This window comes from Mustela nivalis, assembly GCF_964662115.1.
Source record: "Mustela nivalis genome assembly, chromosome: X".
Taxonomy (NCBI): Eukaryota; Metazoa; Chordata; class Mammalia; order Carnivora; family Mustelidae; genus Mustela; species Mustela nivalis.
The window spans coordinates 16,197,831-16,210,938 of NC_139040.1; the positions used below are offsets into that span (position 1 = coordinate 16,197,831).

Consider the following 13,108-nt stretch of genomic DNA (forward strand, 5'->3'; position numbering starts at 1 on the left):
TATTCGTAACACAATATTATTTTTCACTGGAGCATGGCTGTGGCCCAAGGTGCAAACGTTACAAACGCAGTGGGAGGCTTATCTGAGGTCGCAAGCACTTCATTCATTCAGTCCTTCAGTCAATCAACAAACTGGTTTTGTGGACTTATTAGGTGGGGTTTTAGACCTTTTGGAGCAGAGGGAAAAGCACGTGCAGAGGCATGTGAGAGCATGGCAGGTCACTGATGTGACAAGAGGAGCCATTGTTAGCCACAGCTGATGTGTTGTGATTGGTTGTAAAGTGTTACCGTAAATAATTTGTCTCTGATAGGAGTGAACATACCGACATTGCCGAGTGATTTACTATTACTTACAAGTTGGAATGGATTCAAGGTTATCCTTCTCATAACAGCATCGCTCGTGCCTGCTTGTGTTTCAGTATGTTTTAATGAGAGAGAAAAGGGCCCAATTAATAGCTGGTGTGCCAAAAATTGTGTAGTCCCCAAGTACACCCATGAGGATATGTCACGCATGTGAATGTCATCTGTCAGTTGTCTTGTGGTTTCGAATTGGAGCAGCCCACATGGTGTGTGTTATTGGGAGAGTGAAGAGAGATGAACTTGGGGAGGCGGGATGGGTAGGTGTAGGTTTTCAGAGCTGTAGTACCCACATTTTCATTTGGATTGCCCCCAAAGTTTGCATAGCAAATTGTCATTGACATTGCTGCTCATTTGTGAGGTTCCAGTATTTCCCCCGATACAGAGATGAGATCTTAATTAGTAACTGTCAACCCATTCTCGCAAATTTAGCTTGTTTTGGAGAACCCATAATTATACTTTTGCAGTCAACTACTTCTAGCATTGGCCACATTGTGTGCTGAGCTCCTAAAAATTAATGTGATCGATGAGGCAGTTTTCAGGTTAGGTTTCATGGAGTGATGGTATTGGGGACTTCATATGTCTTGGAAAACAAATGGAAAATCCCAGTAATGAGTCAACCTAGAAAAAGGAACTTAACTAATAATGAACTTGATATGCTATCTCTCTTAGGTCCATGGAGGGCTGTTGGGGTACAGAGAAAGGATGCCTATGTTGCCTTACCTTTCCAATATAAAATGGATTTCTGGACTTGACCAGAAGATATTAAGAGTGATACCTCATGTGATGTGCAAATAAAATAACTGATTGGCTTGGTGTTCTGATTGGAAGGGTACTCAAAATGTTTCCCTGCCCCTGAAAACACTCTCCCACTGGTGCTTGATTTTCTAATATTAGAAATTGTGGTGGAATCATTTGTTTTAAAATTATGCTTTAGGGGTACCTGGATGGCTCAGTTGGTGAAACAAATGCCTTTGGCTCAGGTCATGATCCCAGAGTCCTGGGATTGAGCCCCACATTGGGCTCCCTGCTCATCGAGGAGTCTGCTTCTCCCTCTAACCCTCCCCCTTCTCGTGCTCTCTCTGTAACTCTCTCTCTCCCTCAAATAAATAAATAAAATCTTTTTTTTTTAAATTATGCTTTGTTCTTTGAACTATTTTATTATTTTCTATTTCTATGCTTTGGGAAAGGAGGGTAGTTGTCTTGAAAATAAGAAACGCATTCAGGAATTAACTGGAAGCCTGCTAGGATTGTTGTTAGAAAACCAGTTGTGTGTAGATAAAACCTCAGTAATTAATCAGTGAGCATCTAGCCGCCAAATATCTGATGGGAGGGAGGAGGCCCTCTCCTTCGAGAGGGGGAAAATGAGTCCCATCTGATTGAAAAAGCACCATCCCAGACCTTCTTGCTGCTGACATGCAGATGTACATCTGGCTGTAATCTCTTGCTCCCTGCTAGCCTTTGCCAAGCTGTGTGGATCAGAAATCCAGTTTCTCCCCCATGGAAAGAGACAGAGAGAAATTGAATAGTGAGATAGTTAAAATTCTGAGCACTGGCTAGGAGAAGGAACATGCCCAAAGCAATAAAACAACTCTCACTTAAAAACCATGGCTGCAGAAATATTCGAGCCATTTAAACAACTGGCAGAGTTGATTGGGGGTGAAGGGAATAGGAGTCTCCAAGCTCTGGACGAGACTTGATACTCAGCAGACAAACCAAGAAATATTTAAATTGTGTTCAGTCCACTCCAGGTTGATGAGCAGGATAGAATCAATGTTTGATCAAATTTGAAGGGATTTGTTTGCATGTAGGTGTCCATGTTTCCATAAATCTGGCTCTAAATTTTATTCCATGTGAAGTTGTTTTAAATGCAGTTCTATTTATAAAGAATAAAACCATCACCGAATGAGAAAATGTTCTATTCTCTCTGAGCTGTCCAACCTAACGGGAGGCTATCACTTGGTCGGAGTGATGGCAATGCCCGGTGCCTCAAGCTTTGGATTAAACACTGAAGCCTTCTTTAAAAATAAAAGTGTCCCAGGGCACCTGGGTGGCTCAGTGGGTTAAGGCCTCTGCCTTCAGCTCAGGTCATGATCCCAGGGTCCTGGGATCGAGCCCCGTATTGGGCTCTCTGCTCCGCAGGGAGCCTGCCTCCCTTCCTCTCTGTCTCTCTCTCTGCCTGCCTCTCTGCCTACTTGTGATCTCTGTCTATCAAAAATATGAATAAAATCTTTAAAAAAAATAAAATAAAAATAAAAGTGTCCCTGGAAAGGTTAACATATAAATTACTAGTACCTTAATATGGTGGTTCCCTAAATTGAATATTTAACAGAAGCATCTCACACCACACCTTTCACTTATACTGAGAGCTTTCAAAATACAGGGAAGTTCAGAGAAGAATATAGCAAGTACTTATGTTCTTGCCATGCAGAGTGGAAATACACTGCCACATTTATTTTGTTTTCCATTTTTTAAAGATTTATTTATTTGAGAGAAAGAGAGGAAGAGAGAATCTTCAAGCAGACTCCCCACAGAGCACAGAGACTGACACAGGGCTCGATCCCACCAACCCTGAGATCACACCCTGAGTGGAAACCAAGAGTCCAATGTTTAACTGACTGAGCCACCCAGGTGCCCCATCTTCCTTTTTTTTTTTTAATAAAAAGAGTAAAATACATAAGGAAAAGCTGAAGTTCCCTTTATCTCCCACTTACTGTCAACCTGTTCTCAGCATTGTTTTCTGAGATTGGTCCATGTAGGTATGTACTAATTTCAGTCATCTCACTGCTGAACAGCAACCTACAGTACAACCATTGGCACTTCATTTTCTCATTCCCCGGTTGATGTACATTTAGATTGTTTCCAATTTATTTTGCTACTGGTCCTACCAGTGGTCTACATGTTCCCATGACATACTACTGGCAACTTCTGAGTTTTAATTTTTGCCAGTCTGACAGTATTTCCCTGAATACTAAATACTATTTTCCCTGAGCATCGTTTTTTTTTTTAATTTTTAATTTTTTATAAACATATATTTTTATCCCCAGGGGTACAGGTCTGTGAATCACCAGGTTTACACACTTCACAGCACTCACCAAAGCACATACCCTCCCCAATGTCCATAATCCCACCCCCTTCTCCCAAAACCCCTCCCCCCAGCAACCCTCAGTTTGTTTTGTGAGATTAAGAGTCACTTATGGTTTGTCTCCCTCCCAATCCCACCTTGTTTCATTTATTCTTCTCCTACCCACTTAAGCCCCCATGTTGCATCACCACTTCCTCATATCAGGGAGATCATATGATAGTTGTCTTTCTCTGCTTGACTTATTTCGCTAAGCATGATACGCTCTAGTTCCATCCATGTTGTCGCAAATGGCAAGATTTCATTTCTTTTGATGGCTGCATAGTATTCCATTGTGTATATATACCACATCTTCTTGATCCATTCATCTGTTGATGGACATCTAGGTTCTTTCCATAGTATGGCTATTGTGGACATTGCTGCTATAAACATTCGGGTGCATGTGCCCCTTTGGATCACTACATTTGTATCTTTAGGGTAAATACCCAATAGTGCAATTGCTGGGTCATAGGGCAGTTCTATTTTCAACATTTTGAGGAACCTCCATGCTGTTTTCCAGAGTGGCTGCACCAGCTTGCATTCCCACCAACAGTGTAGGAGGGTTCCCCTTTCTCCACATCCTCGCCAGCATCTGTCATTTCCTGACTTGTTGATTTTAGCCATTCTGACTGGTGTGAGGTGATATCTCATTGTGGTTTTGATTTGTATTTCCCTGATGCCGAGTGATATGGAGCACTTTTTCATGTGTCTGTTGGCCATCTGGATGTCTTCTTTGCAGAAATGTCTGTTCATGTCCTCTGACCATTTCTTGATCGGATTATTTGTTCTTTGGGTGTTGAGTTTGCTAAGTTCTTTATAGATTTTGGACACTAGTCCTTTATCTGATATGTCGTTAGCAAATATCTTCTCCCATTCTGTCAGTTGTCTTTTGATTTTGTTAACTGTTTCCTTTGCTGTGCAAAAGCTTTTGATCTTGATGAAATCCCAATAGTTCATTTTTTCCCTTGCTTCCCTTGCCTTTGGCGTTGTTCCTAGGAAGATGTTGCTGCGGCAGAGGTCGAAGAGGTTGCTGCCTGTGTTCTCCTCAAGGATTTTGATGGATTCCTTTCGCACATTGAGGTCCTTCATCCATTTTGAGTCTATTTTTGTGTGTGGTGTAAGGAAATGGTCCAATTTCATTTTTCTGCATGTGGCTGTCCAATTCCCTGAGCATCTTTTCATATATTTGTAGGTCATTCCAGTTCCTTCTGCTCATTGCCTATTGGTATTCTTTGCCCATTTTTCTTTTGGGTTGGTTGCCTTTTCAAAATATATTTATTATATATCTTTTGGATATGTTTTCTTTTTAAATTTTGTGTGTGGCAAATGTCTTCCCCACTGTATGACTTGTCTTTAACTTTATAGTATCATTTCCTTTTCTATAGACATTTTAATATTTAATGCAGTCACGTTTATCAGTCTTTTCTATTAAAATTTGTGAGTTTGTGTGCATGTGTGATTAATAAATTCTTCATTACTCCAAGATCACAAAGGTACTCTATATTTGCATCAAAACGTTATAAAATTTTGCTTTTAACATTTAGATCTTTGGGGTACCTGGCTGGCTCAGTTGGAAGAATGTGTGACTTCTGATCTTGGGGTTATAAATTCGAGGCCCACATGGGATGTAGAGATTATTTAAATGAATAAAGTTAAAAAAATAACATTTAGATCTTTAATTCACTTCAAAATAATTCTTAGGTAGGATTTAAAGATGTTATCTAATTTTATCTTTTCTCACATGGATAATTTTAATAGCATTTATTAAAAGTCTATCATATCTTCCATGATTTATATATTTTTTAAAGATTTTATTTATTTATTTGAAAGAGAGAGAGCACACATGAGTGGGGGTTGGGAGAGGCAGAGGGAGAAGCAGACTCCCTGCTGAACAGAGAGCCTGATGCGGGACTCGATCCCAGGACCATGGGATCATGCAACTGAGCTAAAGGTATATACTTAAGTGACTGAGCCACCCAGGCACCCCTCTTCCATGATTTATAATCAATGTCTGTCATATACCTACTCTTCACAGATTTATATGAGTTATTTTTAGGCTCTTTTTTAATTCCACTGATCTATTTACCCATATGCCAATATGGCACTGTTTTAAAATTGCTATAACATGATAAGTCTTGATAATCTGCCCTCCATTCTTCTTCAAAATTTTTTTTCTATTCTTGGTGCCTTACTCTTCAGCATAAACTGTAAGATCAGCTTGTTAAGATCCATTAAAAATACTTTGCAATGTTGATTGAACCTGAATTAAATTTATAGATTAATTTGAAGATAATTGACATCTCATACCTGATCACAGTTTATCTTTCAAAAGTTCTTATGTCACTGTAATTATGGAGTCACAGGGTGATGGAAATGTATTATAGAGACATCCCCTATTACTGTTCACCCATTTTCTCAAAGTGGTCACATTTTGGTTTTTTTACACAGCTTTATTGAGGAACAATTGATATAGTGAAAGCTAGATGTATTTGATGTATACAATTTGATGAGTTTGAAGATATGCATATACTTGTGAAATGATTACCACAATCAGGTGATAAGCATATCCATCACCTCTCAAAATTTCCTCCTCCCCCTTTTCGGTGGTTGTTGTTTTAGGGTAAGGAACTTCACATGAGACCTACCCCTTAACAAATTTTTAAGTGTAAAATACTCAATTATTGACTATAGGCACAATGTTGTACTGCAGATCTCTCGAACTTACTTGTCTTACCTAACTGAAACTTCATATCAGCAATTACGTCTTATATAACTAAAGTACAATATCAAAACCAGGAATCTGACACTGGCGCAATGTTTGTGTATAGTTCTAAGCTTTTCATCATGTGTAGATTTGTATAGGCACCACTGCAATTAAGATACAGAACTAGTCTATCACTACAAAGGTATCCCTCATGCTACCCCATTATAGTTAACATCCACCCTGTCTCTAACCTGCAGAAACCACTAATCTGTTCATCTCTACAATGGTAACATTTTAGGAATGTTATATAAATGGAATCATACAGGGGTGCTTGGTGGCTCAGTTGGTTGAGCATCTGCCTTCAGCTCAGGTCTGTTCCCAGGGTCCTGGGATCGAGCCATGTGTCAGGCTCCCTGCTGAGTGGGGAGCCTGCTTGTCCCTCTCTCTCTGCTGGTCCCCCTGCTTGTGCTCTCTCTCTCTGTTAAATAAATAAATAAAATCTTTTTAAAAAATAAAATATAAATGGAATCATATAGTATGTGACTTTTTGAGAGTGTCTTTTTAAAAAATTCATCATAATTCCCTGGATATTCATCCAAGTTGTTATGTGTATCAGTAGTTTTCTCCTTTTTCTGGCTGAACATAAGTCCATGTGGATGTAGCACAGGTTTTTGAACCATTCACCTGTTGAGTGACATTTCAGACATCTCCATTTTTTATGTTTTCTGTTTGTTCTTTTTTTTTTTTTAATCTTCCTGTGTGGGTTACTTGAGCGTTTTTTAGAATTTCATTTTGATTTACTTACAGTTTTCCAAGAGTATCTCTTGGTATAGAGATACTGTTCTATACAAAGATTACTATACTAACTGATGTCATTTTTACCTAGTAAAGCAAAATGTGAAAAATTTGCCTTCCTTTCCATCCCTTTACTTCCTCCCCAGTTTGTAATATAATTGTCTTAAATATTTCCTCTATAGGTGCACTTGGGTCGCTTAGTTGGTTAAGGGTCTGATTTCAGCTCAGGTCATGATCTCAGGGTCCTGGGATTGAGCCCCAAGTGCTTGAGGGATTGAGCTCAGTGGGGAGCCTGCCTCTCCCTCTCCCTTTGCCCCTCCCCCTGCTCATGCTCACTCTCTCTCTGTCACTCTCTATTTATTTATACATAAATAAAATCTTTAAAAAATATTTCCTCCATATACATTGATAAACATATTAGACAATGTTTTATTTTTTTTATTCAACCAGCGAACAATTTAGAAAACTCAAAAGAAGAAGGAAAGCCTCTTGTATTTACCCTTATTTTTTGCTTTTTCTTTGTTTCTCCTTACTTCCTGATGTTCTAAGATCCCTTTTTTTTAAAAAAAATTTTTTTTCTTTCTTTTTGGAGAACTTCCTTTACTCATTCTTAAAGTGTTGGTGTACTAGTGGCAAATTCTTTTAATTTTCCTTCTTCTGAGGATGTCTTGATTTCCCCTTCAATTCCGAAGGATATTTTTGCTGGATGGAGAAGTCCGTGTTGGTGTTTTTTTTCTTCCAGCACTTGAAAAACATTATTGCCACTTCATGTGACCTCCACAGATTCTGAAGAGAAACCCACTGTCACTGGAATTGTTTTTCCCTGATAGGTAAAAGTATCATTTCTCTCTGACTCTTTCAAGACTTTTTCTTTGTTTTTAGTTTTCAGAAGTTTGACCATGTGTCTCAGCCTGGATTCCTTTGGGTTTATCCTCTTTGGGATCCCCCAAGCTTCTTGAGTCTGTAGGTTTATGTCTTTTGCCAAATTTGAAAATTTTTCAGCCAGTATTTCTTTGATTACTTTTTCAGTCCTGCTTTCTTTCTCTTCTGGGATTCTGATGCCATGAATACTATATCCTTTGATATGATCCCGTAGGTTCTTAAGGTTCTGATCATATTTCTTTCTTCTACTTTCTCTGTTGTTCATCCTCAGTAATTTTCATTTTTTAATCTTCAAGTTTGCTACTTCTTTTTTCTGTCTCTTCCGTTCCTCTATTGAGCCCATCCATTGATTTTTTATTTTTTGTTTTTTTCAGCTCATCCATTGAGTTTTTTATTGTAGTTATTTTGCTTTCTTAGTTCCGAAATTTCCATTTGGCTCTACTTTATATCTTCTATTTCTTTGCTAAGAGTGTTTTACCCTTTCTTTTTATATTTGTAATTACTGGCTCAAACATTTTTATGATGGCTGCCTTAAAATCTTTGTCAGGTAATTCTAATGGCTCTGTCATCTCAGTCTTGGTGTCATTGATTATTTTTTCTCATTCATGTTAAAGTTTTCCTGGTTCTTGCCAATCATTTTGATATTTGGGTATATCTTATTTTTTTTAAAGATTTTATTTATTTATTTGACAGAGAGAAATCACAAGTAGGCAGAGAGGCAGGCAGAGAGAGAGAGAGGAGGAAGCAGGCTCCCTGCCGAGCAGAGAGCCCGATGCGGGACTCGATCCCAGGACCCTGAGATCATGACCTGAGCCGAAGGCAGCGGCTTAACCACTGAGCCACCCAGGCGCCCCAGGTATATCTTATTTTTTTAAGATTTTATTTATTTGACATGAGAGAGAGAGATCACAAGTAGGCAGAGAGGCAGGTGGGGGTGGGGGGGAAGCAGGCTCCCTGATGAGCAGAGACCCTGATGTGGGGCTTGATCCCAGGACCCTGAGATCATGACCTGAGCCAAAGGCAGTGGCCTAACCCAGTGAGCCACCCAGGCACCCCTTGGGTATATTTTATTATCGGACTTATATTGTTGAAATCTTTGGTTTCAGCAGGCCTTCTCTGACAGTGTTCAGTGGAGGAAGAAGAGGTATAACCTCATGATGGCCAGGTGGAGGTAGAAGTGTAGGCTCTCCACATAGTTGCCAGTTTCACCATGGGAGGAGGGACCTTGTTACAGTCCTGGCTTCCCACTCAGCCCTCTCTGACAACACCCCAGATGCCTCTTTATAGTCTGGGGAGGATGAAGTCCAAGCTGTCCACTCTGCATTTGCTGGCATGAGTGGGAGTGGGATCACTTTTTTTTCCTGTGTGTATTTAGCTGGACTAGAGAACACTTATTGTTAAAAGTTTTCTATCCTACTGCATTTCTCTTTTGCTGGTACTTCGGCTAGAGAGAGCAGGCTTTTGTTGGGACTTTTTTGGGTCTGTCCTTCTTTGTGTTTTGGGGTTACCAGTTTCTCTAGCACCTAGTATGGGGTAGATGAGGCCAAAATAAAACAGAAGGAACTTACTAACATTTCTCATCAGTCGCCAAGGCCCTTAGCCAGTCTGCCTGAGTTTTCTCTCCACCTATCAGAGTCTTCCAAAGTTTGTTTTCTATGTAACATGAAGTTTTTACCTATACATAATGGTACGGATAGGGAAAAGTACTTCTACATCATCTTGTCCTGCAACTGGAAGTACAAGGTCATATTTTATGACTTCCAAAATTTTTCATAAAGTTCTTACACAAATTTTGTGTATATGTATTTTTAGATCCTTGCTAAAAATAAATATTTTGATTAGTATCATTCCTTTTTTAAAAAATTACATATCCTGATTGTTTCTGGTATGTGTGTGTGTGTGTGTGTGTGTGTGTGTGTGTGTGTAGATATAGATATTACATATTTTTAAAGATTTTATTTATTTATTTGTCAGAAAAAGAGAAAGCACAAGCACAAGCAGGGGGAGCAGCAGGCAGAGGGAGAAGCAGGCTCCCCATTGAGCAGGGAGACTTATATAGGACTCGATCCCAGGACACTGGGATCATGACCAAAGCAGTAAGCAGATGCTTAACCATCTGAACCACCCAGGCATCCCTGTTTCTGGTATATTGAAATGAGACTGATTTTTCATATTACTATATCTATCACCCTTTTTGAATCTCTCAGTTTTAATGGCTTATAAATCTTATTTTATTTTATATATTGACAACTATATCATCTGCAAATATGATCATTGTGTCTTTCTTTCCAATCCTTATAGATCTTATTTCTTTTTCATATACTATTGTGTTTGCTGGGTCTTTGATTACAATGTCAAACACAAGCAGTAATGACAGGCATCCTCATCTTCTTTTTTCTGAGTTTTCAAGTAAATGCTTATGTTCTTTTATCATTAAGTATGATTATCTTTTTTAAGATTTATTTATTTTTGAGAGAGAGAGAGAGAATCCTCAGTAGACTCTCTGCTGAGCATGGAGCCCAACACAGGGGTGGATCTCACCACCCTGAGATCATTACCTGAGCAGAAATCAAGGGTCAGATGCTCACCAGACTAAGCCACCCAAGTGCCCATTAAGTATGATTATTATAGATCTTTGGCTACTATGTAAAGAAGGACTGTGGGAGGGCAACAGGGGAAACTGAAAGACCAGTGAGAAGGTTAATGAGGTAGCCTGAGTGAGGAGCTAGAGTGGCCTGGATTAAGATGGTAGCAAATAAATGTAGCAAATATAGAGAGAAAGGGACAGATTTGAACTGAATTTTTGAGATAGACTCCAAAACATTTGAGCGGGGGCTGAGGGTAAAGAAAAGAGGAGAAATTAAATTGATGCATTGTTTGGGGCCCGAATAACCACATGGATGGTGATGCCATTTTGTGAAGTATAGAACACCAAGATAAGAATATATTTGGGGGACAAAATGAAGGGTGTTCTTTGGGTTACATTAAATTTGAGGTTCAATGCCAGACATACAAGTGGATATTCTAAAAAGGCCATTGAATAAGAGTCTAGAGCTCAAGAGGAGATGTCAAAATGGTAGATCGAAACAGCTTATGGATACTGTTTAAAGCCATGGGATTGTATGAGCTAGAAAAGAGGGCTAAGGACTTTAACATTTAGAGGTCAAGCAGAGAAGGGGAAGATAGCGAAAGAGACAGAAGAAATGGCCAGCAAGATAGGAGTAAAACAAGGAATTTATCCTACTGAGATAATTGTACAAGTATGTAGAGATATACATGTACAAGTATACTCATCACATTATATTTTTATAATAGCAGAAATTAGAAATGATTATCTGTAGGGAGATGATTAAATAAATTGTGGTGGATATATCCTCTAGAATATACTAGGCAAACATTAAAAGGATGACATAAATCAGTACTCACTGACATATAGGGAGGCATATGGCCCATTTTTCCACACAAGAACAGGTTACAAAATAGCATATATAGTATGTGCCCATTAATGTAAAATTGTATGTGTGAATGTGTTTGTGTGTTTGTGTGTAAATAGGGACACATACGTAGTTTTGTTTTTCTGCTTTGTTTACTGATCACCCCATGTGTCTAAAACAGTGTTTTAGCAGGTAGCAGGCACTAATAAATGTTTTTTTTGAAAGAATGAATGAACAAATGAATATTGAAAAATGCTCCCCAAAATGTTCGAGTGGTCATCTCCAGGTCTTGTGATTAAGGGTATATTATTTTCCTTTGTTTTACATTTTGTTTGGATTCTTTTACAATGAGCATACATTCTTTTTATCTGGAAGAAAATTCTTTTAATTTTTGAAACCACCTCCACCCTCGTCAGTTACCTGTGACCTCGAAGTACCCCTGTTTGGCTGAATTCAGAGCAAAGCAGTTGCCTTGCCATTGTAAATCCATATTTGGGCAGGAAGATCAGAATGATAGCAGAGAGATATGTTGGCTCTTGGAGAGCTGGAGGCAGGAAAAGTGAACTAGGAGGTGAAGACTGACAGGAGCCGCAGGGAAGAAAGACTTGCGCCTTGCAGGAAAGCAAGGAGCAAAGCTGGGTTTTTCAGAGCAGAGCAGCGTAGCACACGAAGCTGGGAACCCCTTGCAAAACCTGGCCTGGGGGGAAAGGAGCCTGTGGAACCAGAGAGCACAGTGAGTTTTGCAATCTAAATTCTTGACTCACAATTGTGGATGGATATAGGAGTTAATAAAAAAGCCACACTGTGGTTCCAAGATTGTGCTGCTTGCTATAGAAATACCTCATTCCCTTTGGTAGTGGCAGTGGAAAAATGACGAAAGCCTTGTGTTTGAAGAAGTCCTTGGTTCTCTGTTTTTTCTGAGGCTGCAAGAGAAGCAAGTTGGATTATGTTTCTTGAATAACTGATTAGACCTCCTTTGGAATTCCATGTGTGTGTTTGCCCAGCCATGCTCTGTCCTCCCCTCCATTCCCCCACATCAGCCTCTTGCTCCCCATCACCAGAATATACCTAGATTTCTCCAACGTGGAAGTTTAATCTCCTGCTAGCCTTCCTCCTCTACTGTGTTATGCTAAATGAGTGCTCATTTCCTTCCTGGCCTTGAGTTACAAAATGCTCTCTTCTGTTGCCCAAGTCTTGGAAAGTGCAGGCTCCAGGAAAAGGGTGGTGGTAGAGATAGGGTTGCCAGATAAAATACAGCATGCCCAGTTAAGTCTGAATTTCAGATAACCAATGAATTTCCAGGATAAGTATATCCCAGATAGTGCACGGGCACGGGACAGACTTACGCCAAAAAATTACTCATCCTTTATCTGTAATTCAGTTTTCTTTCTTTCTTTCTTTCTTTCTTTCTTTCTTTCTTTCTTTCTTTCTTTCTTTCTTTCTTTCTTTCTTTTTGTAAAATCTGGCAGCCCTAGGTAGAGAAAAAACTCATCTTGTGATACAAGCATTTTCTCAGTGTTTTTCATCCAAAATTTACCAGATGTTTCTTAGATGGACTTTCAACTTACAGAAGGGGAAATAACTAACTTATTAAGTCAAATTTAGATGGCAAATTAATACTGGAGCTGAAATTTTAAGTTTTCAACCTCTCCAATACATGATTTAATCCAGTGATCTCTACATCAGTAATTTATTGGCTAGAAGGAAGCAGGATCAGCACTATCAGAAAGGCACATATTCCCATGAAAAGCAAAATTTCCAAAGAATTTAAAGGCAGTGACTCTTAAGATTTTAATCACCTTTGGACCATGGACGG

General features: G+C 39.2%; 1 protein-coding gene across 2 annotated transcripts in view; it reads left to right on the forward strand.

Moving 5' to 3' along the window:
* Positions 1-13,108, forward strand: part of PLAC1 (placenta enriched 1) — a 180,640-nt gene that overhangs the window by 49,553 nt on the left and 117,979 nt on the right. Inside the window, exon 1 of one of the 2 annotated variants that reach the window (XM_082717674.1) lies at positions 11,965-12,025. The exons of the other annotated variant lie outside the window; for it this stretch is intronic. The gene's annotated coding sequence lies outside the window, so the exon portion shown is untranslated. Of the gene's footprint in view, positions 1-11,964; positions 12,026-13,108 lie in introns of those variants that run through there. 2 annotated transcript variants of the gene reach the window in all.